The 26,755-nt window shown below is 34.6% G+C and overlaps 1 protein-coding gene across 2 annotated transcripts in view; it reads right to left on the bottom strand.

Moving 5' to 3' along the window:
• Positions 1-26,289, bottom strand: part of RhoGEF64C (Rho guanine nucleotide exchange factor at 64C) — a 165,753-nt gene extending 139,464 nt beyond the window's left edge. For both annotated transcript variants that reach the window (XM_089731099.1, XM_028174690.2), the window contains exon 1: positions 25,978-26,289. The gene's annotated coding sequence lies outside the window, so the exon portion shown is untranslated. The remainder of the gene's footprint in view (positions 1-25,977) is intronic.
• Between the last annotated feature and the right edge of the window lie 466 nt (positions 26,290-26,755).

Below are 26,755 nucleotides of genomic sequence, written 5' to 3'. Positions count from 1 at the left end.
CACGAAATTCCATTTCTGAGGCGATAAGGATCTTATATGACAATGGTGTATTTGTTTTTGGTACATGCGTGCCTGATTCTGATCCCAAATCGTGTCGCTGAGGTTAATAAAATAATTTAGCCAGATAGGAAAAATTTCTAGTTAATCCATATCCTCCCTAGATCGTAGAGCTAATATCTTTTTTTATTTTCTACTTTTAATATACCAGAACGCTGTCTATTTTTGGAAGAATAAAGCACTTTCAAAATTTATGAGAATTGCTATTTTTTTTCCAAATCACTCAAGTGCAGTCAAAAGTTTCTATTAAATACTGTTTGAAAATAATTTCGATCCAAATATCAAGGGTTCAGCTTGGAGTTAGGAACATCGAAACATGTAAAGCACCATCGAAGATTGTTACTGGCGTTTTTAGTTCTCGTTACAATTGTCCCTTCCGTGCTCCGTTTTAAAGAAGTTTTGAAAGCAAAAAGAGCAATGATATTAAAAAAGAAAAAAGAAATCACGACATCCGCGTTGCTCTTTCTAATCAGAAATATAAAGCCAGCTGTAACAATCTTGAACGTTTTCCAGAAAACGTGCTCCCAATCGAATCAACAGAAAGTGATGCTAATGAAAGAAACTAACAAACGTTGAACTCAAGATAGACTTGTGATAAACTGGTAACGAACCAAGCACGGTCACATCAAGATTGATAAGTCGAGATCGAGAAAGTTGTATTTTTAATAACCATCGAACATCCAACCACTTTCTATGAAAAACGTCTTGTGTGTAAATTATTCGTTGGAATTGGAAAATCTTTAATTGACTGAATTAGATTATTAACAAGCGAAAATTTTGAAGATTACACTGATCTTGAATGTGATTTCGCTCAGTGATTAGTGACTAACCGATACCAACCGAATTTAAAAACTCTCATTACGAGTTATCTGACTGACGTAATAGATGTGCCCTTTTGTAATAAATAAGTAATGAGAATATGAATTACTTATATCACAAATCCTATAAAATTAGCCTATGAACAATTTATATTTGCGTACATAAAATAATCGCAAGCTGTTAGGAGGAATTGGCTAATAGTTTTATCTTAGTAAAAGTTTTTAGGTTATATAGATGTGGGTAGAAGGTCGGTCGTAAAACTCATGCCAAAACCTTATGCAGAATGATAAGTAGACCGCTGCGCCGATTGCACAAACCGTGGGGTAAGGACAAGAAAAAGAAAATGTATGTAAAGTGAATATTGTTTTACTAGGAACAATAGAAGCGGCGTGCTAATTCAGTCTAGAATTTAATCTTCACATAAAAGAAACATTAACCTGTACGCCTATTTCGTGTATGCAAACAAATTTATTATTGGATACTCCGTTCATAATACCTCTAAAAACAAGTTCATTAAACTTTCATTTAGGATTCAGCAAGCTTACCGGAGCATTTACTTAAATATGTTTACCTGTTAAAACAAAAAAAAAGCCTTAACAATGAACTTAAAGAAGCAAAAACTGAAAACGGTACTCGCTTCGAAGCAAAGTGGGTCACGCATGAGCCCGTACAAGATCTCGGAGCCTCGCCTACAACGAACTCGTGAAATATATACACAGAGATAAACCGGAGACAAAGTTATTCTATACACGTTCACAAACTGGAATATTGTTTTAAATAAAATGTACCATAAAAGGTCCTTGACTTTTTGGTCGCTCGCGTCATGTTTACCAACGAAAAAGGCTTGGGAAAGTTTTTTTGTTGTTGTTGAAGACGATTAAGGAAAACTTAGATCCTTTGAAAAATAAGACTAAAAATAATCTGTAAGGTCCCAAATGATCCGATTTTCGATACAAGGCATTTTAAGGAACACTAAACGAAGTGGTAAATTTTGACTAGAAGCAAGCTTTGGTACGGCAAAAGACAAATTGTTACCATTTCATAATGATGATACTAGTCATATCACGTCTAAGATCTAATAATTAGACACATTATAATTAAAATAGACTCGAATATCATCCACCAATTGAGCAACTCATCATGTAAATCATAAAATGTAATTGTATTCAAAAAATTACGGACATTGGCAACTTGACCTTTTATACTATTAACGTGACGATTCACGGAGTCCTTAATAGAATTTTAGAAAAAACTCTTGAACCAATGTAAGGCGTTTTTATACTATTTCCACACACTTGTAGTATACTTTCAAGAATACTAAACGGATAATAACCTGCCAATATCGCTCTTAACATTTCCCTCCCCCCCCCCAAAAGTCAATACACTATCGACGAGGAGGTGAATGTGGCCATACTAACTCAAAAACAGGCTCCAATTTCAACGAAATCCCACGGCTAATTCATTAGTCATTTGAAAAAATTAAACGTGAAGCTAAACGCTGAAAACGTTACTGCCTTTTTACAGGTTCAAAGATAACGGGTTTCAAAACATTTAGATTTCATTCGATATCAAAGTAATCACGAATCGGTCACACCGAACGGGCAACGACCTAAGACGAAATCCAACAATTTTCCACTTGGAGAGCTATTTCGAAAACATCTGTCGGTTTATGTATCGAAGGAAAGTAGCTTCCGATATTTATAGCTCTTATATACAGTACTGTAAGGAATAGTTTTCTTTGTTTATGTTGCTTTGTTTGAAAATCTGTCTGTCCGATCGTTTGTACAAAAAATTCGTTAACACTGTTTAGTTAAGTTTCAAGATATTGTCGATTTTTTTGTTGTGCATTTACAATCTATAAATTTGATTTGAGGATTAAAAGACAGCAATAACTGGTAATCTTTTTTTCGAGAATTCCATCGAAGTCGCCAATTTAGTGCGTGACTATAGTGAAAAAATTTCAAAGTACCCACATTTTGAACAAATAATCGGGCGTACATTTAAACACATCGCCAAAAGCAGCGTGAATTCACTCAACAGTGCAGGATGATCAATCATACATTTACTTTTAAATCTGCTAACGTCATATCTCAATGAATCACTAGCAGATACCATCACGGTATAGATCCCGTTTTACAATCAGTTTCTCTTTCAGCCCATACAAAAATAAGTTTTATTGTGTACACAAAAGGCTTACTATCTAACTATTAAATGTTTTCCGTAATTAAATTTTCTGCACCATTTGCTTCAGACATCGTTAGTGCGTGACTGTTGTAGGCTCAAAATACCTCAAATGCAAATTTACGAATTTAACCTATTTTATTATCAGTGTGCTTATTGCGAGTTTTTTAACGCTCTCGATAATGTAAAAGTTGCCTCAAATTTGCAGTTGGAACAGCGCCCCTAACGGCAAATTTACGCAAACGTTCCAACTGCATACAAATCTGCACTGTAATATCCTCATAGAGATTTAAGTCTGTTATTGATAGGCGTAAAATCTCACAACCCAACTGATCATCAAGCGATTACTAGAGCCCAATACATATCATTCATACATATCATCAGTCATTTCGATTTGATCAAGTGCAGGAAAGAGATAAAAATATGTCTAAGAAACAGCCTATTGAAAACAGAATAATCGCTATGTTAACTGTTCTATCCTTCGAGAATTACTTGAAAACCAAACGAATGTTATATAGAAATCTAAATATAATTGCATTAACAAAATAAAAGCAAAATATTATTGTAAAACGAACACTTTCTAATGCCGGATAAAGCATTGTGCACTATTCGTACGACTTCGAAAGTTCCAATTCCAAAATGGGAGCACAAAAAACAGCATTGCATAACGCCTACGTTTTTGATAAAGCTTTTTACATACATACATTTAAATTGAATAACAAGCACATGCAAATATTACGAAAGCCTGCAGACCAGTTGCTCAAATATTAGATAAATTTATCGTAATCGAAAGTATAATTTAACAAGAATTGATTAAAACACTGTCAGGAACTTATATTAAGTGGCGCTTGTTGGTGCGGCAGTGTGTCGCAATGCCGTGCAGGTAAAATACTTTGTACATAATGCGGCTTATCGCTGCCATATTTGCGCGTTTCCAGACATTTCGATGTCCGATTATACAATTGAACTTGTTGTGCAAAGAGATCGTTGATAGGAAAAATTGCCTAATACATATTTTTTCATCCGGCCCTCAATAATAATTTATTTGGGAAAATTGATCCGTTTGCAAAATATATTTTCGTTCGAGAATTTGTTGTTTGTGGTATACCATAATAATGACGTTGTAGAGAATAAAACTGGATTTGCCATTTTTCCATTGCATTTTCTCCAAATGAAATATTTATCTTTGAATCATTTTTTTTTTCCTACCTATGCTGATAGCCTTCAGAAGCTATATCAGCGTTACCATACCGTGTACGTGAGCTCTCGGGGCTCAAACTGGAGGTGTTGCTAACATTGGCCCTAGCAAGAGCAGTCCTTCGCAGAATCTACCACCGCACCGGATCTGAAACGCGACTCGCTGAGAAGATCCGGCGAGAAACTCAGTAGGCTTTGAATCCTACAAGACCTCTTTTTTGTTTTTCTTTGACCCGTGGCCGTACCACCTACAGGATCGAACCGCGGGCCCAAGGATGGTATTTAAGGCCCTACCCACTAAACGACTCCACTACCCACTCACCCAAGCGTCCGACCTCCTCCGAGGTGAGAACAAGACTTGATAATTGAATTTTTAGGGGTTTTACAAAATATTATTTAAGGGTAAGGATTTTTAAGCTATTTAAAAACGAAGTTTAAGAGCATATTGGTGTTATTGTTTGGACAACTCATTTACAAATTCCTTTTGAATTTTTGACGGCTCATGTTCAAAAGTGTTCTTTGGGAATGTTTTTATGTTTAGGGATTTTTTGATTTTTTTAATTCAAGATTTAATGGATTAGTATTGTTCTCTTAAACTTTAAAAACAACACGCCAACTAACGCTTGTGTTCTGAAATCGTGTCACGGACTATTATCACTTACATAACTTCGACAGCGGTTAGTAATGTTTCTGCGGTTCCCATGGCGGGAAACCATTATAAGTTAATTGTGTACATAGATTCGTGAGTGCATGTTTTTATTTATTTTTATTTCTTTATTTTCGTTAAATTAGCTTTATGTTTAAACAATTTAAAAAAAAAAGTAGCAGCAACCCGAAAATTATTTTATTTAATTGCCTTGGGAATATTTAAATGGATGACTTGACTTCAACTTTACTACACAGACACTAAATACACGAGTTCATCTTAAAACTATTGAGTATTTTAAAAACAAACAGATATTGAAGTTTATGACTTTTTTGATATTCCGAAAATGAGCGCGAACAAACAAACAGACAGAAAAGTATTCTAAAAATCGTTGGTTTATGTTCTATCGCCATTCTTTAATTACCTCTTTCTATTGCTTTTTTTTTATTGCTTAGATGGGTGGACGAGCTCACAACCCACCTGGTGTTAAGTGGTTACTGGAGCCCATAGACATCTACCACGTAAATGCGCCACCCACCTTGAGATATAAGTTCTAAGATCTCAAGTATAGTTACAACGGCTGCCCCACCCTTCAAACCGAAACGCATTACTGCTTCACGGCAGAAATAGGCAGGGTGGTGGTACCCACCCGCGCGGACTCACAAGAGGTCCTACCACCAGTAATTTCTTCAATATACTACACTATATTCTATTGTAAATGTCTTATTTATGGGCTCAGAAATACAATTCATCAATTTATTAGTTATCATCAAATGGCATACCTAATTTTTTTTTAATCAATGTAGTACGTCTGTTTGAGCGTTCAAAGCAATCTTGTGCGGTTTTAAGCCACATTTCTATTCGCGTGATGCCTCTATGTTGATGTTGTGAAATGAAGATCGAAAATATGTCGAACCTATTAATTAAGATGGTCAACATCATAATTACTTTCATCTAATGTCTTTTATTGACTGTAGTTAAACATTGTTTGCCGTTTTCCGATTCAGTTATAATTTGTCTTTTTTTGTTGAAGTGACAAGTTTTAAAAATGGCGGCCATCGCTTAACAATATGTTCTTAGTATTTTAAAGTTTATCAGTTATTTAAAACTGATTCAACTCGTCGTACTCATCCCGAATAATTCGAAAAGATTCGAAACGATTCCCGAAAAGTTCACACAACTAGTTTTATATTTCTTTATTCCATTAAAACGATTACAATCAAACTGATAACTAAACTAATCGATTTCTACCTTTCATCGAACAGAAACGTGTCGTGTGGAGAAATCGATTTAAACTCGATTAGTTAATCGATTACTTTAAAAGCATACAGATAATTGGTATTTACCGTGTTTTCTTCTCAGAATCCCGGTATGAGAATTGTAATTGATGAAATTAAGATGTCTTAGGGGGATTATCTGAAGCAACTTTACCAACGCCCATTCAATATTTATTCATTTCCGTACTGTGTGATTTCACTAAGTTGTATATTTAAACACTTAAGTACGTGATGTTACTTTTTTGTATATTCTAATTAATCTGGAGATATTGGGATTTTCTATTAAAACATGATACTTCACAAGAACTGTTTATTTAATTTTACCCTCAACTTTAAGTAAGCAAGTAGATTCGGTTGGATCTGTGAAAGTTTTAAATAAACTAAATAAGTATATTCACGTCGCGTATACATCGTCTACAAATAGTGAAATCGCGCATCAATAACGTATACGGTAATAATCATCAAAATTTCATTTAACACGTTGACTGCCATGTAGGTCACCGGTGTCCTACGCGGCGCACTGTAGTAATTATTTAGATTTCTGTTACTAAACGCCTCGATTGTCTAGCTTTGCCTTCTGTCGTTTTTAAACTATGTTTTAGTCTTTTAGGACTCTTAAAAATAGATTAATTCTCAGTGTCTTCGGATTCGTCTCTCTAGTCTACTAGATATTCCGGCGCCTTAGTGACGGAATTGGACACAATTACTTCAGTGCGCCGCATAGGGCACCGGTGACCTACATGGCAGTCAATATGTTAATAGCATTAACATTAATAAGTGTTTGTTTTATATTAAATAAGTATTTAAAAATATATTAACATTGAATAGTTAAATGATTTGCTGACTCAAAAAAATTAAATTTACTTTTAATGGTCTAGTTTTTGTTTTCCGCCTTTAAGTACCGAAAAACTCATATGTGACAAAAGCGCATCTAAGATCTAAATCACGAATACCAAATATTTACTCCGGTAGAATGCTAGTGCAGACGATCATCCAATACACAGTATAAAATGGATGAACATTAGTTAGGATGAAGTCACTACATAGTATAAAACAAAGTCGCTTTCTCTGTCTCTATATCTGTCTGTCCCTATGTATGCTTAAATCTTTAAAACTACGCAACGGATTTTGATGCGGTTTTTTTTTAATAGAGTGATTGAAGAGGAATGTTTATATGTAGGTATAATAACATCCATTAAATAGTGGAGAAATCAATAATAAATTACAGTTACCGAATCGAAGCGAGGGCGGGTCGCTAGTAATTTATAAAACGTGTTTGTTAAGGAACAAAAAGTTTTAAAAAAGGATTTTGTAGCTAGCGAATAAAATGTTTTCGATCATGTTGCCACATAGTTTGAAACTAACAACACAGCTTGGTACACCAATTTTGTGTACGCCTAGATTTTGTGTATGCAAATGACTAGATGCGACTAGATTTTCTGTATGCAAAAGATATTGAATGCGGGATCTCTAGAAGCGAATGTGAAATCTCCGAATGCGTCTTGTGAGAAATTTGGCCTAGTGATTTTATTGAATACTTTTGATACCAGATATTTCGATTTTATATCTCGATTTTATACTACTAATATTCTTCCTGTATCACTCTTTGTATTTAACTTATTTTCAACAACTTATTTGTGCACCTTCGTAATGTTGCAAGCATATTTTATATTGAAACTTTTAGCAAAAATTTAGTAATGGGACATATACATGGGACATGATAGTTGTAAATTCTTGGAATCTAAAAAATATTACAAATTCCCCTACTTCAATCTGCATTCAAGCTACATAGCAAATTCACAAAATAATATCTGAAATAGCATATTGTATTTACGCTTAGCTGAGTAAATTACATTTTATAGTTCACCAACATTAATCATTGGGATAAAATGTTATTCCCGTTTCTAGAATATTCCTTTCATACTCAATATAATTCTCATAGTACACAGTGACAAAAATATGCTCATTGTCAAGTATAAACAAAGAGTGCACCGTTCACCTTGCTCCACCTGCAACGTCGCGACATTAAGGCCGTCAATCCGGACCTAACAAAGTGTGTCGAATTGATTGACATATGACAACGATTGTTTTTCTTATAGGTCTTTTGTTGAGGGCCGAAAGTTGATTTTGCTTCGTCAGCGTGTGTTCGACATTATTTAGTGTTTACATTTAGGGTTGCATGCGTGTTTGTAATTCTTTATTATTATAGGCTTAAATACAGATTTTTTTGAAGGCTTATAATATTGCAGATTCTAAAGTGTTCGTTCTATCTTCGTCTTCTATGGATCCTCCAAAACGGTCTAGAGTTAATATTTATTGACACTAAGCTGCTATTGTATTAGAGCCATCTAGATTAACTATAACGATTCGTTAACCAGTAATTGTCAAGTCATTTACATTATCAGTTATAATTTCAATAGATCTTGAGCATTAGTAACAGGTAACGGTGTACCTAGTATTAAATGAGTATCGGACAACTTAAAAATCGCAACGAAAATCCCGTCATCCACATTGGGATAGCTTCATACCGTAACGCCTGACGTCTTGGAGGCAGAAATAGACAGGATAGTGGTATCTACCCGTGCAAGTCCACAATACCATCAGCGGAACTGTATAAACAGCTTCAACCTCATGTTTCAAAGTGGGTAACAGCATTTACCGATCAACAACCAATACCATATATTGTGTTATGCTGAAGAAATCTATGAAATCACGAAGGTCAATATTAATCAAACATAAACGTCCCGCGAAAAGGTCGCATTTAACTTGTAATTTTCAAAATGTCAAACGACAAGTGCCCTTTGACAGTATATAGAAAGTTACATCAATTATAATGTGGCTTTCGAAAAATTTCACTGGATTTCGTAAGAGTTTGCACATAATATAGTGAATGGTGTGAAATAGCATCCAAACAAAAGCACAGGTGGTGCGTCCGTAAAAAATAATGGTTTAATAATTCAAATTCGTGTGCGTGTTAGTTACTCTGTACGACGAAAGCTTACGAAAAACTGGGCTGTTGGTTTATATGCCCTTTGCTCGGTTTGAATTAAGAAATCGGCTCTTTTAGGGTACTCTGTGTGCACGTTTTCATTTAATTTCATCACAGTTAATCATCTTCATTTCATTTCATTTCACTCCATATTATCATTTTTCATGAAAATAAGCATATAAATTAAAATAAGACATTACTTAAAGGTCTTAGTTACCAGGTCATAAAATCCCTAAAAAAACACCCAACAAAATTTCCAGTTACCACAGATTTAAGAGATTAATCAAACTACGTTTGTGCAACAAGACACATTTTAAAGTTAATGATTATTTATATGATGGCACTTCGTGAGAATAAGACGTTCTCTCCCTTTCATTTGTATTATTGTAATTAAGTAATATAACCTTTGTTTTAGAAATAAAGAAACCTTCTTGAACCTTCTTGAAACCATAGTGTTTTGAATTAGAAGTTATGACAGTAGAAAGCAATACTGCAACGTAAATTGGCTTTGTAGTTTATTTTAAGTAATTTAATGTTTGTAAGCACCATTTTATATTTTATTTACCTTATGTCCATGGGCTGATAGATAGAAGCACCATTTTAATATAGGTATATACGAGTATGTAATTCTTCTTTCCGTGTGTGTGTTAGTAAATTCCTCCTAAACGACTGGACCAATTTTGATGAAATTATTTATGTGTGGTCGTGTGAATTTGGGAATGGTTTAGATTCACAATTCAAAGCACAACAAAAAAAATAAAAAAATTTAGGGGTGTGAAATTTTCGGATTTAATACGTGTATACACAGACATGTGTGCATATGTTAGATTAGCTAGTGTTAATATAAAGTCGTACATAGATAAATACGATCAAATATCACACAACCTTGGTTAAGTGAGATCCAGTTTGCTACACGGAATACAGCTCACACATGACTGAGCAGTTTCATGCGGGCCTTGACTCACACTTATATGTCAAAAATATCTCTCTTCGAAGGTAATAGCACGCGACCCAGTTACCGGGTCAAAGAAATCCAAAACATTCTAACGATTCGGAAATTGGAGAAACGCAATGTATTATTTTATTTGTACACTTTAATAGCATGCGTGTTTGCCGTAACGAAACAGTCGCCATGTCATCAAAAGAACATTCATTCAAGAAGTAATTTGTGTTAAAGATATGCGTGTTCAGCAATGCTCACGATTGACAAGCCGTTAACAATGTATATACGTTCTCGAAGGCGGAGATGACGTTCGCTAAGCCTCTTGATCATCTCCCAACGTGTGGTAACAGAAATAGCCTTTCCTCTAAAACATTAGTGAATGATAAAGTTTGATGTTGTGTACCTCATTATGAATCTTGTAAATAAAAAAATATGGAGGGTTTTTTTAATGCTATGAGTTAACAAACTAAAAAAGCATGTGGCACAATTCTGTAATTCACTTTTACGGTGGTGGTGAAGAATGACACGTAACTAGAATGAATCAATCTATTATTCATTAACATGTGACCTACTTATATAATTAAAGGAATCTGGGACATCTTTAAAATAACTGTGCTTAAAGGTCGCTGCGTCAAAGCAAAGGTTAACGTGGTATTACAATTCAGTTTTTGTATTTAAAAACTTCATAATGAAATAATTTTAAACATTAACGAGAAAAGCTGAAGACGTCGTGGCCTAAAGGATAAGACGTCTGGTGTATTCGTATCTAGCGATGCACCGGTGTTCGAATCCCGCAGGCGGGTACCAATTTTTCTAATGTAATACGTATTCCACAAATGTTCACGATTGACTTCCACGGTGAAGGAATAACATCGCGTACTAAAAATCAAACCCGCAAAATTATAATTTGCGTAATCACTGGTGGTAGGACCTCTTGTGAGTCCGCACGGGTGGGTACCACCACCCTGCCTATTTCTGCCGTGAAGCAGGGGCAGCCGTTGTAACTGTACAGAGATTTTAGAACTTATATCTCAAAGTGGGTGGCGCATTTACGTTGTAAATGTCTATGAACTCCATTGATGGATTTCAATTAAATTTAATCAATTAATTTTTTTATAACAAACAGGTTGCGCAAATGCGACTGGTGGCGCGGCTTCACTTCCACATTAATTAAGAAAACGCCTTATCTACGTAAAAGTCCTGGCTACATACTCGTGCAATAAGCACTTTAAATGATTTTCAAGAATTAGATTTTTAACGTGAATTAACTTAAAACAAAGCACATCCTCTTATTCGCATAACTGTGGCCCGAAGTCTGACAGAGGCATTCGACATTGAACATCACGCTAAAGACATAAAACTTATAAATTAAATGTTTCGTTTTACATAAATACTTTAGTAACCAATTATTAATAACTTTAAATTTACGTAATCCGACAACCGAACAAAATAACAAGTCTATTAATAAGCAAACAAAAAATCATTATAAATACATACACTATTGTGTTTTTGAATACACATATTACATGCTCGTTCGACACTAATCAACCGTGTAGTTCGAGAAAAAAATTGTATTGGTAATTCTTATCCGTGACCTAAGATTTTGCGGTCGCCTGCAAAAACTTGGCATCACTATTGACCATCAGGAAGTTAACACCTCGAAACGAGGTTTTAATTGACGTTTATGACTTTATAAAATGAAAAACAACAACATATAAGTATATAATGATTTTATCATTCTTTCTTTGCAACGCCGTATCTCATTTTTTTCTTCTTTGGGTCATGTATTGGGGTGTGGAAGCTTAGATTACCGGCAATATAGGTTTTATGTGTTCAGCTCTCACATTCTCAACTTTACATAAAATAGTGTCGTACTGCGATATCTTGCTGTCCAAAAAGTTTCAATTTGTAAACAAAAATGGTAATATATACCTATATTATTGTCTACTAGTGAAATGTTACTTATCACTACATAATAATATAAAACAAAATCGCTTTCTCTGCCCCTATATCCCTATGTATGCTTAAATCTTTAAAACTACGTAACGGATTTTGATGCGTTTTTTTTTAATAGATAGAGTGATTGAAGAGGAAGGTTTATATGTATAATAACATCCATTAAATAGTGGAGAAATCAATAATAAATTACAGTTTCCGAAGCGAAGCGAGAGCGGGTCGCTAGTTATTAATAATTCCTTTAAATGTATATAATTCCTTATAATTAATCTTGACTTCAATAATGTGAGTAGAATAAGGAACATCACATACTAAACATCGAACTGTTGCAACGTAATACTAATTGTCAATTTTCAGCCTTGCCACTAATTCTAGCATCCGTTGTTCCCGCCATTGTCGTATATAAGATACGTTTACGTACTAAATTGCTAGTCACAGCCAAATTTTACGGTTGACCGTCTGTCTACAGAGATACAATCAACGATTCAGCTCACAAGCGACCCAGTTGTGAGCAATCCATCACCGCTTGTTAAACAAACAAATTATTGTCAGTATTTTTCTGGTCATTTAGTTTGTGCAGGTTATCTTAAACATTAAACATTACAAAAATAGATTTTCTTCCTACTATGAACGAAGATGTATAGGGTGGCACGCATTTGTCGACTTAAGACTTAAAGAATATGGTTTAATTCACTAAGTAATTACAACTATGAATGCGCAATATTAAAAATAGTAAATTTTAATTTAATTTCATTACTTACTACAAGAAACCACAGTTCTAACAGCGAATACTGTCACCGGGTATTGCGGCCGCGACTTAAGCACGCTCAAATAATTTCCATTCAAATTACGGTCACTTTCGAAATATCATTGAAATTCGGTACTGCGGGCGATTTTTTTAAAAGCCATTGTTTGAGTAACGTGGACAGTCGGAAGTCGATTTATTCACAAATAACACGTGTGACTATTTAATGAACTTACCACATTCAACAGATAATCAAATCAATACACGAGTAACAAGGGGAAGTGGATCAAAATTACTTGGTCAACTTTATTTGGGAATTTGGAAAATAAACAAGTAGGTACTCTTAAAATATAACAACGAATCTTTAACTTAATCTAACCTTAAAAATAATATTATCAGACTAAAATTTATAAAACTAATTGGATTAATTAAATTAATAAAAATTAATCTACCAGGAAATAAAATGTTTGTAAATCAAATTACTGACACTAAAAACATGTTCAATATTAAATAACATGCTAGATAAATAATATATTTAAATAGAATCTAATTGCTATCTTAACGCCAATTAACTGCAGTTTACTTCTTATAAGCTTAGATCTTATACTTAAAATAAAAAAACACTACAGCCAATTCAATAACTATGCAATCGAAAGAGCAGAATATTTCAAAACGTAAGCTGGAGTGCAAGGTTGCGTCATCAGCCTCGGCTATGTAGTCACGATCTTATCTCAGACGCCATTTACTTGAATTTGTATGAAAATATGGCAACGAAACTGACCACGGCTCTGACGTAAGCCTTCCATTATTTCCCACTTTAAATAAAATAAATGATATTTATTGTTTTTCTGAAAGGAAAAACACTGGGTCACGCAACTCATGCAAAATTCTTGTAGCACAAAACGGCCAAGGTCCAGCTTTCGCCATCCCACGATCGAATCGAATGGAAAATTTGGTTACTAACGACTTCTGTTATTAGTAACAAATACAAAATTTTCATTATCTTCATAACTGCAAACCTTTCCGTTTTAAAATTATAAGCGTTATCTCAATATCTTTAGTATTAGTGGTTCCTTAATCGTCTTCTAGTGTTATTTCAGCTATTTTTTCTCCTTTCGTCGAATATTCATTGTACGAGGACGTATTAACCCATATAAACGGTAATATCCCACGGTCATCGTTTTCTGTTGAGAAGATATTTAAAGGTTAGCCCGGTTTTTTGAAAGCTGTTGCTCTATTCCAACTTTTTATTAACTGCGTCTAGACTGCACCCATTTAAGTTCTATAAGAATGTCCAATTTCTGCCGTGATTCACTGACTCGATGGTACAGAGCTTAGTGCCCCTAACTGCTGAGCCGAGGGTCTTAAACTAATCGATTTAAACATAAGGACATTTCCGTGACAAAAATGTTTATTTACTCTTAGCCTGGGTTGTAAAATGTATGTATGTATTTAATTGTATATTAGTGGCAGCTTCTTGCTTCTGTGGTGTAGGGAATCCCAGTTTGGTTCCCCCTATTATTTATCATTAATAACATCAGGTAGCTGCAAACTTGTTCGCCCAACACGGCACACTTGAAAACCTATTCCGATAACGGTAATAAGACCTGTTAATGAATATTCTGTATCAATACTCTGACCAAAAAACCCACGTTAATTATATTGCGTATCAGAAACTAATTGCTAATTAAACGTTATTAGAATTAAAAAAATTATGTGAAGAATTTGGGATTCAAGCCAAAGCGGCGTTACATTACGCGTTGCAACGCATTTACAGGCATATCTAATCATACATTACCTCGTTTTACTGAGTTCAAAAGACGATGGATTTAAAAACTATTAATTATTAAATTCAATTACAAAACCGTCTCTTTCATGTCCTTTTCCCACAGAATAGGACCTGCACGGGTAACAGCACAAGTAATAGATGAATTAAGATTTGGTTGGCTAAAGATTTAGAAGTGAGGTTATGAATTAGCGGGCAAATTAAGTTCTAAAATACATTAAAGATGCTACAACTGTGAACGAAATGGTAGCTCGAAGTACGTAGCATACACAATATTTCTGATAAGCAACGACTTAATTTGAATATTTTTTTAAATTGTATTCTATTCTACTCATATTTTAAATATTACTATTACTATTGCTCACTTTGTGATGGAAGATGGCTTATGGTCTGTGACCTAGGGTTGCCATGGTGTCCACAATCTCGTGCATCGTACTGATATACTCATCAAGCACGTCAAAGTAACGTCCTAAAAATAATGAGGCACCTCATAAATCGATACAGTTTGTAAGACAGCGTCGTATAACTGTATCAAAAGAAAGGTCGGCCGGCCGGTTCCGCACAATATGGAAATTTAATGACCATTTATACGCATGTTTTTGTTCATGGCAAGATTCGTTTATTATGTAGTTTCGGAGCTCTGTCCCAGATTCCGTTGGCTAAGTCTCCCATAAGAGGTTATGAATCTTTCGTAACTTTTGTAGGTTATAACGGTGTTGACAATTTTATTCATTTATTTTTATTTTAAGCTCTTAATAATATAATATGTACAACAAATTGGTTATTTTTATATATGATTGTCTTTTATTTTACTGATAATTATTTTAAAAGGATTCAAACTTTAGTTTTTTGTTCAATATTAAAAGAAAACACATTGATATGCACACCATGGTCCATACAAATCATTGTGTTTACATAAAGCTAAATTATCCCTGAGTTAAATCACAATTTTTGAATACATTATATCTGTCATTATAATCAACCTGTTATTACAACCGAATGTTGAGATTTCGACGATGTCGAGGAAACCTTAGCTTGCTCCTAATAAATTAGTCATGCTTTAGATAAATTAGACACTTGATTCTTAACAAAATAAACATTGATTAATTTAGTAGCATTTGATTCAGGAAGTTGACAAGGCTGCTGTGTTTACGCGGATGTGTGTTACGGTACCAGGATTGTTATTAAACCTAATTACATGTATTTACTGACGTGAATTAGTTAACCCGCAATTTCGTCGGCTGCAAATAATTTTAGTGTTAGATGTATCTGATATAAAAAAAAATTGGTGAACTTTAAAAATACTTAAACATCCAAAAGCATGCTCATAATTAATTCAATAAAAAATAAAAAGCCAATAAAAATTATTCTAATGGTTTTTTTATGAGTCTACAGCATGCGTATTTTGAATGCGTTATATCGAAATTATAGTTTTACCATTTTTAACCCTTTGAGGGCGAACTGTCGATAGATCGACTCTCTATTAATGCGGAGCATCGAAATACCGACTATTGCTCAAATGTACAGAGATGGCTTAGCACGCCCATGTATAACGTTTTTAATAAGTTAATACCACTTTTAAATAACTATTTCAATTTATTTTGCTCTGAATTCGGCAAAGAATTTTCAATTTTTTTTAAAAGTCTCTCAAAAGCCGCAACCAAGCAATAGGACATACATAACCACGACCACTTCGCCAGGAGTGTACGACTGAGAAGATGTGGAAACAAGCTCAGCACTAAAACGCTTATAAAGCATATTCTCTGTTTACGGATAACTTATTGAAAAACAAAAATTCTCATCGTAAATAAAAGACAACGACCGATTAGTTACGATACGTATCGTTTACGAATTCGCATTGCACCACTTAAAGCGAGCGTTTCGTTTTGTGCGATATTAATAAAAGTTGTTGTCAGAGAACTATTTCGTGATGTCGTGACGCGGAATATAAAAAAGTCTATCTATATCCGAAGTCGATTGCTGCAAGCCAATAGCTTTGGTGAATGCGGCCGCTCCGAGGTCGCATCGAGGTCGGTGCGAGGTCCACAACACTGCCCGGTCGAGTTACTAGCTTTTTTTAATTCTTTTTTTTTTGTTTCAAAAATTATATTAAAATAATATCTGCACGAATGTTAAGTAATAGGTGAATTGGGATTGGCTGGCCAAAGATTTGGGAGATATTGGTTCTTTGGGGTTCTCGAATCTTAATCTTTTATTAGCTCTATCATTTCTATTCCAGCACGATTTTACTGTGAAGAAATAATTGATGCCGGCTTGCTTGGTTTGGACAGCTGCAAGCGATTGAGAATTTAATCTTCTGCCTTAACGTACATAGCGGCAGTCGGATTGTCGTTACTATGGTCTCTTGTTACTTTTTCATATCAGATGGATTGTTAGCAGTTTGCCAACATTACCTAATTTAAAAAAGTAAATTTTTCATCAACCTTCTTCTCAGTCGTTCTCTTATTTGTCAGGATCGTGGCTCTTCTGTAGTCTTCACACTGTTTCTCTGCACCTACTCCTAACGTTTACCTGGCGGAAACTAAAGGTATTTCTATCCTCAAATATTTTTCAGATATTAAGTTCAGTGCATTATATAAGGCCTCCTCCAGCTCTCCCCTAGCGTCCGTCTTTTTTGATTTTCCCATCTTTGGGTTGGTTCATCATCTGCCCTTACTTCGCGTACCGTCTCTTAGATACCAGTTTGTATTGACCGTTTTATATATTACAAAAACTGTTATATAACGGGTTCTTACTGCAATTTTCAGATTTCATGAGTTCCCTATATTTTCAAGTGATATGAGTGCGTATTGTCGAGCTGCGTCATCGAGTTCCATTGGTAACACCAAAAACGGATTAGAAGGTGGGTAGGACGGATTTGTCTGCTCTGAACGTCCTGACCGCAGTCTTTAATCTACTCGTGACCATGATGTCTGCCGTAGCATCGAAATACCGGGAACTCATTATATGTCAAAATCGTGATAAGGATTCGTTAAATAATATTATGTGTAATGTAGTGATTGTTCTTCGAATTTCATACTAGTTTCGAATCAGACGTTTTATCTAGCGCTATTTTAGATTCCCAATTATCTTTGGTATATATCTTGTCAATTTTTATAATAATTATGTCTGCTCTTTAACAATTTTATAACCTATTTCTGTGCATGAAGGCTCATGTTCAAATGCATACGTCAGATAAAGTTCTTAAGCACTATTAATTATTTGCTACTTCTACCTGTAGTGCGGTACAAGTGCTTTATGATTTGTTACCAAACAATAACGATGCAATTTGAATGTGGAAATATGACTTTATTTTGGAGATCTTGTCGTCTGATTTTTCTAGTAATCTGATTTTGATTTCCGGCTGGATTTATAAGCGTCATTGGTGCAGATGTTTCATTGCTATTTTGTGTTCTAGATCTGGCTTCGTGTACGCGATTCTAGATCCGTAACACAAGAGAATATCCTGAGAGCTATCGAATTTGGAATTATAAAATAGTTCGGTTCCGAACAAAGTATGGCTTTAAACAAAACAAAAAAATTCGTGTCTATTAACATTTTCCCTTTAGTTCTCAAGATCGTGCGTGTATCTTGAAAATCTTGAAGTAATAAACTATTATACATATATTCCAATCACAGAACACCAATTAGCAAAAGATAAATTTTCAAGGAAATAAATTATTTTTAACAAATCAAAGCCAAAACGGTTAACCTTGCTTTTTAATCATCGAACATCAAATTTCGTTAAACGATTAACATAACATAATATTTTGAAATTAGCGCGTATAAATTGTGTAACGAAGGCGTCTAATCGCTAATCTCTGGTTACGGATAAACCGCTCACGATTTTATGGTAAAATCCGCCTCTAAAAACCTTGAGAATAAACAGTTAAGAACGGCCTGGTATTATGTGTTATGAATCGAATTTGACTTACTCTCATTCTAAATAGACAATAGCTGTATCCGTATTAATATTTTGGTGAGAAGCACTAGTACAATATTCTGTTTAATAAAAACAAAAACGGCTTATCAAATACCGTCCATTTCAAATAATCTAATTAAGTTCTAAGGTTCTAACGTTTAAAAAGTGTTGGTGTGGATCAAGAGATAGTCCGTCCCTTTCCCGCCGCACAAGTTTATCACATTAATTTTATCGCCATCTTGAATGTTGACGTCACTTTGGAAATAGGACTCAAAGGACATTTCAAAGATTGGGTAAAATAGCTGCCCAAATTTTAAACTAAAACTCACTATTAACATTTCCTAATCAATAGTGAAAGATAATATCCAATAAGAATTAATAAAATTATCAACAAAAGAAAAACTCTGATCCTGACTTTCGTTTATCGCGAAGACGACACAAAACTGAAATTCATTGTTAAATTTTTCTTAAGCCTTCGAAACATTTGTATGAATTTGAATAGTCGTTATTTATCCAAGCTTTAAACAAAGAAGAATCGCCTTGCTCCGATTAAAACGGCTGTTTTGCGTAGTGGGCGAACGGGTCGGCGCGGCGCCCGACAAAATGCACTTTGCAAGTATGTACGTCCCTTTGTTTACTAAGTCAAGTGTCGTTATTTTGAGCTCATAAATGAGGCAGTCAGCGCGAAAGAGACTTTTTTACAGGTGGTAGGACCTCTTGTGAGTCCGCGCGGGTAGGTGCCACCGCCCTGCCTATTTCTGCCGTGAAGCAGTAATGCGTTTCGGTTTGAAGGGTGGGGCAGCCGTTGTAACTATACTTGAGACCTTAGAACTCCAGTAACAATTTAACACCAGGTCGGCTATGAAGATCATCCACCCAACTAAGCAATAAAAAAAAAATATGAAAAAAAAATTGCCCTCAATTTTTTCATATTTTTCCTTATATGTATATTGCAATTTATTTAAAGCCTATTAAAACACGGCCTATCTCGAGTTTCACCGGTAGATAACCGATGGCTTTGTAAACATTACTTTTACGCGTATTGTCTTTCCCTATAAAGCAAATTAAAAGTAAATTCAAACCCCTTATTATCTCCATACTATGGTATGCTTAGGCCACTTTTGGACTGACGGTCTCAAATAAAGTAAGCTCGACTTTTAAGGGACTTCAAATAAATGGGAATGTTCTTAATTTGACTATGTTTTTATGCGTGTTATCCCTTAGAGCTTTTTCTGGGTGAACCGATTTCGTTGTACCGTTTTTTTATTAATTTGAAAGCTGCTTGCTTCTCATGTAGTCCCATTTAAATACTATCAAGCAAGATCAGACAGTTTTTAAGTTATTTTTGATCATGTGTATTTAATTGTTTTCGACTACATTGATGATATTTTGTTCCGTTGAGGTCGGGTTTTATTCTTGTTTAAATTTTGTATTATCTAAAATTATATTTTGTTTTCATATTTAAATGGTACACCTTATGTGTGTGTATGTTCTACATGCTTACTGACAACGGTCGAACTAATTCAACATTGCAAAAAAATTACGAATGCATTATTAGGTGTTTGACTAACATAAAAATCGGCTTCAAAGTAAATATATGTAACGTCAGTTTTATCTTGTTCATTTTTACCGACCCTTGATAAACGGCAAGCAACCTGAGTGCTCGAGTAAAAACGTTAACTGATTGTTGTGATGAAAATATCGGTACACTTAACTCGCAAACTTACCCAACAACTAACTCGAAATATGGTGCATACAAAAATAAATATTGAACAAAAAAAATTAGAATCAAGATATTTTTTTAATTCTTTATTATAGCCATACACCTATTAGGTTAAGATTTTGATACGCGAAAAACGAAGCGGCAAATTAAATGGCACACTATATACATCCTATATAAAGTCACGTCTCATATTAAAATCGTTGTTGTATTATGACTTAAATACATACGTGACGTTGGCATTACAAGAACCAAGTATTTTTCACATTCTGATCGTTTTGCAGATGATAAAACGTGACTTAAACAATTAGCAGCAACGCCGTGCAGCGTTAGGCACGCCAACACTAATTGCAGACGTTGAAAAATGGAAATTCCATTTTAAAGTGTTATGTTTAGATGAAGAACTTCGTATTTCGACTACTAAGTTCTTGTGAAATTTGGAGAATTTTATTTGACACTAGCGACCCGCCCTCGCTTCGCTTCGGAAACATTAAAACACACATGAAAACAAAAAAATTAAATATTTTTTTTTATTTAAAAAGTAGCCTATGTTCATCAGGGAAAATGTCGGCTTCTAATGGAAAAAGAATTTTTCAAATCGGTCCAGTAGTTTCGGAGCCTTGTTCGCCTTGAGCCTTGAGCCTTGTTCGAAACAAACAAAAAAACAAATCTTTCCTCTTTATAATATTAAGTATAGATATAGATTGTGACGTAATGATTAGGTTAATTTTTTTTCTGCTTAGAAGCATGATGTCTTAGACTGCCAGTGAATAGGCAAGGATAGAAAAAAGGACACGCTTGTATATCATGTAGAATTTTCAATACAATTTTATAAAAACTTTTACATGTTTTTTCTTATCTGTTTTCTTCTGTAACTTTCATCTTTCATTATTATTTTCGTCACAGCTTTGCTGGCTTCATGCAAATCCGTTGAAATCGTTCTACATAGACGTGATGATGGTCTATTTAGCCGCAACATTGTCTATTATGATGATTGGTGGTTGACAATTTGCTGGTTTTTTTTTTACGTTTTGAAGACAAAAACGCGGATGCCATTTTGAAGGACAGCAGCCCTTTAGATCAAAATTTCTATTTATTTATTTTTTATTGCATAGATGGGTGGACGAACTCACAGCCCATCTGCTGTCAAGTGGTTACCGGAGCCCATAGACATCTACAACGTAAATGCCGCCACCCACCTTGAGATATGAGTTCTAAGGACTCAGTATAGTTACATCCGCTGCCCTTCAAACCGAAACGCATTACTGCTTCATGGCAGGTATAGGCAGGATGGCGTTATCCATCCGTGCGTATGTTTTCTTAACAGTCTCTGATTAAAATTAAATTTTTTTTTAAAACAACGACACGATTATTCTAGACACTTAACAATTATTTATAGTATATAAATCATACAATCGTCCTGAATTCGTCAAAACGTATTTCTGTTTATAATGTTGAAAGCAAATTAATAAATACAATATAGAAAACGAAACTTTTGATATTTCAATGTGGACACAATGTTATTACTGCGAAGCGAGTTCTTGAACTTTGATATCAAACATGTAATATTTAAAGGTTACACAGTCTCTATTATATAGTTACTGAGGCATTTTATTATACTTAATAGAGAGAGACAGGGAGGGAATTGTTTATTGCACACCAAAATGAAAAAAATACGACAGATATGTTGCGATGTATTATTAACAACATTCAAAGTTATCTATCAAAATTGAGTAAGGCTCTAAACACATTACTCAATAATGAATCTATACATTAATACGTGAAGCAAAAACTTTGTATCCCTTTTTACGAAAATTGCGCGGGCGGAGTATGAAATTTCCCTCACCTATAGAGAGTATAGAGAAGAAGTGCAGAATGTTAATTTATTTTTTAAATTATGCATAAAAAATACATTAAATTAATAAAAAAGGCTTTCTTACACCATGTATTTGACACACACACATAATAATATGTTCATAATTATACTCTTTATTTACTGTCAAACTTTCGTTATTGCTTAAGTCTGTGGTCGAATTGAGAATAGGTTAATATTATTTATCTTTAATATTATTTGTATATAGTGTAGTCTTGGTGAAATCTGTGATTATAGAAGTATAATAAATAGTCTTTGGCATTGGAACCATAATACCGTCACCGTCTTAGATATGTTTTACTTTTCGAACAAGTTCACTGTCATGGTGACGGCACCACGCCGCGATATGGCAGGAACCCGAGTCTTGATCGATATAAATAACAGCATAATATTTTTTTGTGTGTCGTAAATTGAAAGGAGGCTACGGTCTAGAAAGATCGGATAGAAATGTCTATGGTGAATGAGCGAAAATAAAAAAAAGGCATTGAACCTGCCCATTAGCCAACTGGATAGTAATATCTTGATATCTTACTATCAATCAATGAATCAAATTAATCAAAACCCTTTTATTACCTATGTTAACTAGACTATCGAGAAAAATAACTCAAAGTAAAATATCTTATTTTTTACAATTTTTTATAGATTTTCAAAGAAATAAATCCAAGCCAGCAATCGGTTTTACGTGCGGCTATTGATGTTTCACGTTTAACATCCAAAATTACGCAGTTGGTTAAATAACAAACATTCAAAAACAGTCACCACGTCTTTCGTAATCTGCTACATGGTCAATCATTGTTGGATTTCAAAATATCACACAAAGAAACATATTAATACATGAAACAGAGCACGTAAGCATTTGATAAAGACCAAGGTCAGTGGAAGCCTCGAGATTCTTAGGAATGGGGATAGTGTCGATATCGATGTTTAGCTCTAGGATAAGTGTGGTACAACTTGAAGCACTAGACTAGTTTGGTTTTCTGGAAGTCATAGTAATATAAACGAGAAGTGTTCACAAGCGATTGGCAGCCTGATAGCATAGCATAGTGTGTACAAATAAAAATTTTACTTATTTAGAATAGCTACCGCGACGAACACAAAAATATATTTCTTCTAGCTCTTATTACTCTGTGTGTGTGCGTCTGCGCAGTATGTCTTCTTTTACCCTCAATTCCTATCCTACGTCATCTCTGCACTCAGACTCTTCCCTCACACATCCTCTTTCACACAGTCCATACAAGTTTTAAGACGCCCCCTAGTCACATTACCGTCTACCCACAAATACTAAAATATACATTGCTGATTTAAATAATAATAATAATAATAAAAGTGAACCGCTCAATAAAATAGCCATCGGGGATAACCAGTTTTCCGGATAAATTATCGTAAAAATCGAGGACTAATCAAGATTATTTATCATTCGAGAAAAACATGACATTTTAAACTGTGTTTAACGGTAACGACAAAATCTCTTCCCACATATCTATACATTCGAGACGCAAGACATAAATGTTTTGACATCATTCGTACTCTTCAAATTCTGTATTGCATTATCAAAACAATTGGTAGTCAGAAAATCTCAATCAAAATATGTATTCTATCTATTTTGCCTTGATATACATCTTAAGCTTATTTCCTAGCAAACTCACTAGCTCCTGCAGCTTTCATAAGTACTTACATTACGTAGATCGTGTATACCAAAATAGTACAACTATGGCCTCAATGCAATTGAATTAGTAGGCAGCGGCTTGGCTCTGCCCCTGGCATTGCTGAAGTCCATGGGCGACGGTAACCACTCACCATCAGGTGGGCCGTATGCTCGTCTGCCTACAAGGGCAATAAAAATCAAAAAAATTAAGACTTTAATATATTATGTCTTAAGATTGGTTTCGCTTAACCACCGACACTTAACAAGTCAGGTGGATACACACATTAGTACAAAAAAAATCGCTTATTATAAACAACTCGATTTGTCGATGAATTTCCCAACCCTAATTTTTATTTTTATCTCATACTAGGAGCTTTCACCCTCTATTTACACTTTCGTGAAGGCAGCTTTGCATAGGATATAATGTGTGTTTAGGTGAAGATAAAGCTAGAAAAACCTCTCAAAGCTTAACGATATCAAACACACCGCCTTGATATAAATGTTGTTATCGCTAGAGACGGTTTTATCCCTCAACTTTATGACTTGGATATGAGATCCTTTATTCTTGTTGAATTTTTAGACGCTATCTACAAATTTAGCTACGTGTTTATAATTGCAGGATTGTAATGAAATATTTTAAATTCAATTCTCACCGTCCGCACGGGTAGGTACCACCAACCCGCCTATTTCTGAAGCAGTAATGCGTTTCGGTTTGAAGGGCGGGGTAGCTGTTGTAACTGTACTGAGACCTTAGAAATTATATCTCAAGGTGGGTCGCGCATTTACGTTGTAAATGTTTATGGGCTCCAGTAACCACTTAAAACCAGGTGGGCTGTGAGCTCGCCCACCCATCTAAGCAATAAAAAAAACCCACTTTTAATTATTATACTGACAAATATATGGTGCCATCTACCTGGCGTATTAATAAACCAGGAATGTGGGTAATGAAACACATGAATGGTCCATTGAAGTAATTAAGAAACTAATAATAAGTAAGTCAACATCCCTAAGTATTGTTTTAATCAAATGTCCTTTTAAACTCAAAGTACTCGGTGTTTTCTAATTTGATTAGACGAAAACCAATTGTTCTTAAAAGAAAACGTAACTATTCTAATAGTACATTTCCTTTGTTTGAGTTTCATTTTTTTTCCATACATTCAGAAGTTTAATTTAAATTTACGACTTTATCTATCTATATATATAAAAATGAATTGCTGTTCGTTAGTCTCGCTAAAACTCGAGAACGGGTGGACCGATTTGACTAATTTTGGTCTTGAATTACTTGTGGAAGTCCAGAGAAGGTTTAAAAGGTAGATAAATATGAAAATTCTCGGAATTAAATAAAAGTAACAACTTTGTTTTTCCTTTGATGTGTCCCCCGTCGGACGGATTCTTTTGTTTGTGTTAAGTTTATTTGATACAAAAGTTTAGGTATTTTATTTGCCGATTGAGTCACTAAGAAGTCTGCAGGGTTAGCTAGTCGTTCATAAAATTTAATATAAAGCGGAGCTAACTTGATATATGTCAACATCAAACCTAACAATATACATTTTCGACGATTTCATAACACTGGCCAATTGGTTGCTGTCTCTTTTATTGCCTAAGAAAACGAGTTGACGACTAATTTGATTCTGTCGCTAATATACACGGGAAACACGAACATAGAAATCAAGCAATATTGTAACATACCTACATCTCCTTTGCCTAAAATCACTTTTGAAGTTCTACAACTAATTACCGCAAGTGTATCTGATAAGGCGAATGTGATGTGAATATTAAAATAAATCGAAACACACCGGCCGCCGTCTATTGTTTACTAAAAAGTGTATTCCGTATTCATTTAAAAGGTAAATTTATTCTAAACAGAAGCTTCGGGCGAGGGCGTAATGCCAGATGAGTCAGGAACCTTTTCACCGTCAAACAATTCTTATTCTGGTCAACGAAAAGCGTTTTCAGTCACATTTTCGACGTCTCAAAAACAACTAACTCCATCTTATTCATGCGAGATTCTCATATTCGAAACATAATTATCATAATTGAATATTGAAGAGTTTTGTAGACGCACATTTTTTCTCTAATCATCCGAGTCTCACGTTATCGACTTTCCAAGACGTTGTCGGATGCAAAAAAGTTCTAAAGAAGACTCGTTAAACTTCCGGCAACACACGCGGCTTTCTCCGCATTATAATTACACAATGATAACTGTAAACATCCGTCTTACCTTCGCACTGATGAGTCCGTAAAAATTCCGGTACACAGATTTTTAAAATACACTAAAAAACACTTCGATTTCAGCTAGCCGATCGGGCACCGTTATTTATTCCGATATGTGTGTCAATTGACGTGATGTATTCTCACATACTCCCAGGGCACAAACACAGCACAGTTTAGTTAATACACTACACACAAGGGTTGGTTGGAGTCGGGGTTGTTGCGCGCGCGGCGGTTGTAATTTGTTTGCGGCGTTGGAAAGGTTAGGTTCTCGCGCAGGCGTGATACACACGCCGCTCCACTGAATAGACTGGCGCGGCGCCTTCACCGCTCAGCCGCGCGACCGCCTATTTCGCAACCACGCCGGTTTGATTGCAGATATCTTGTTGCATGGCAACTGTTTTGAAAAGGTTCGAGTACATTAACGCTTTTCTGATAGCTTCGTGTATAATCAGAAAAAAATATCTTTCAACTAATAAAGTTGAGCAGTGCGTGTGCTCTGAAATTAAGTAATACGCCAGCCGACAATAACTTCTACCAGGGTAAATAAGATTGTGATCATATTTAATTAAGTTATGCAACTTGTTTCATTATTGACCTAATTACCTTTTATATTAAATTTTATTTATATTAAATAAATTTCGTAAACTTTATTTTAATTATTGTTGAAATGTTTACGTACACGCTCTGTTATGGCTCATAAATGACTTTCACCGTCTAAACTATTTTTAATAATTGAATATAAAGTCATTAAACTCAGTCGAACAAAGAACACTAACACAATAAAA

Source organism: Bombyx mandarina, chromosome 11 (genome assembly GCF_030267445.1).
Source record: "Bombyx mandarina strain Sakado chromosome 11, ASM3026744v2".
Taxonomy (NCBI): Eukaryota; Metazoa; Arthropoda; class Insecta; order Lepidoptera; family Bombycidae; genus Bombyx; species Bombyx mandarina.
This window is presented reverse-complemented; position numbering and strand designations above follow the sequence as displayed.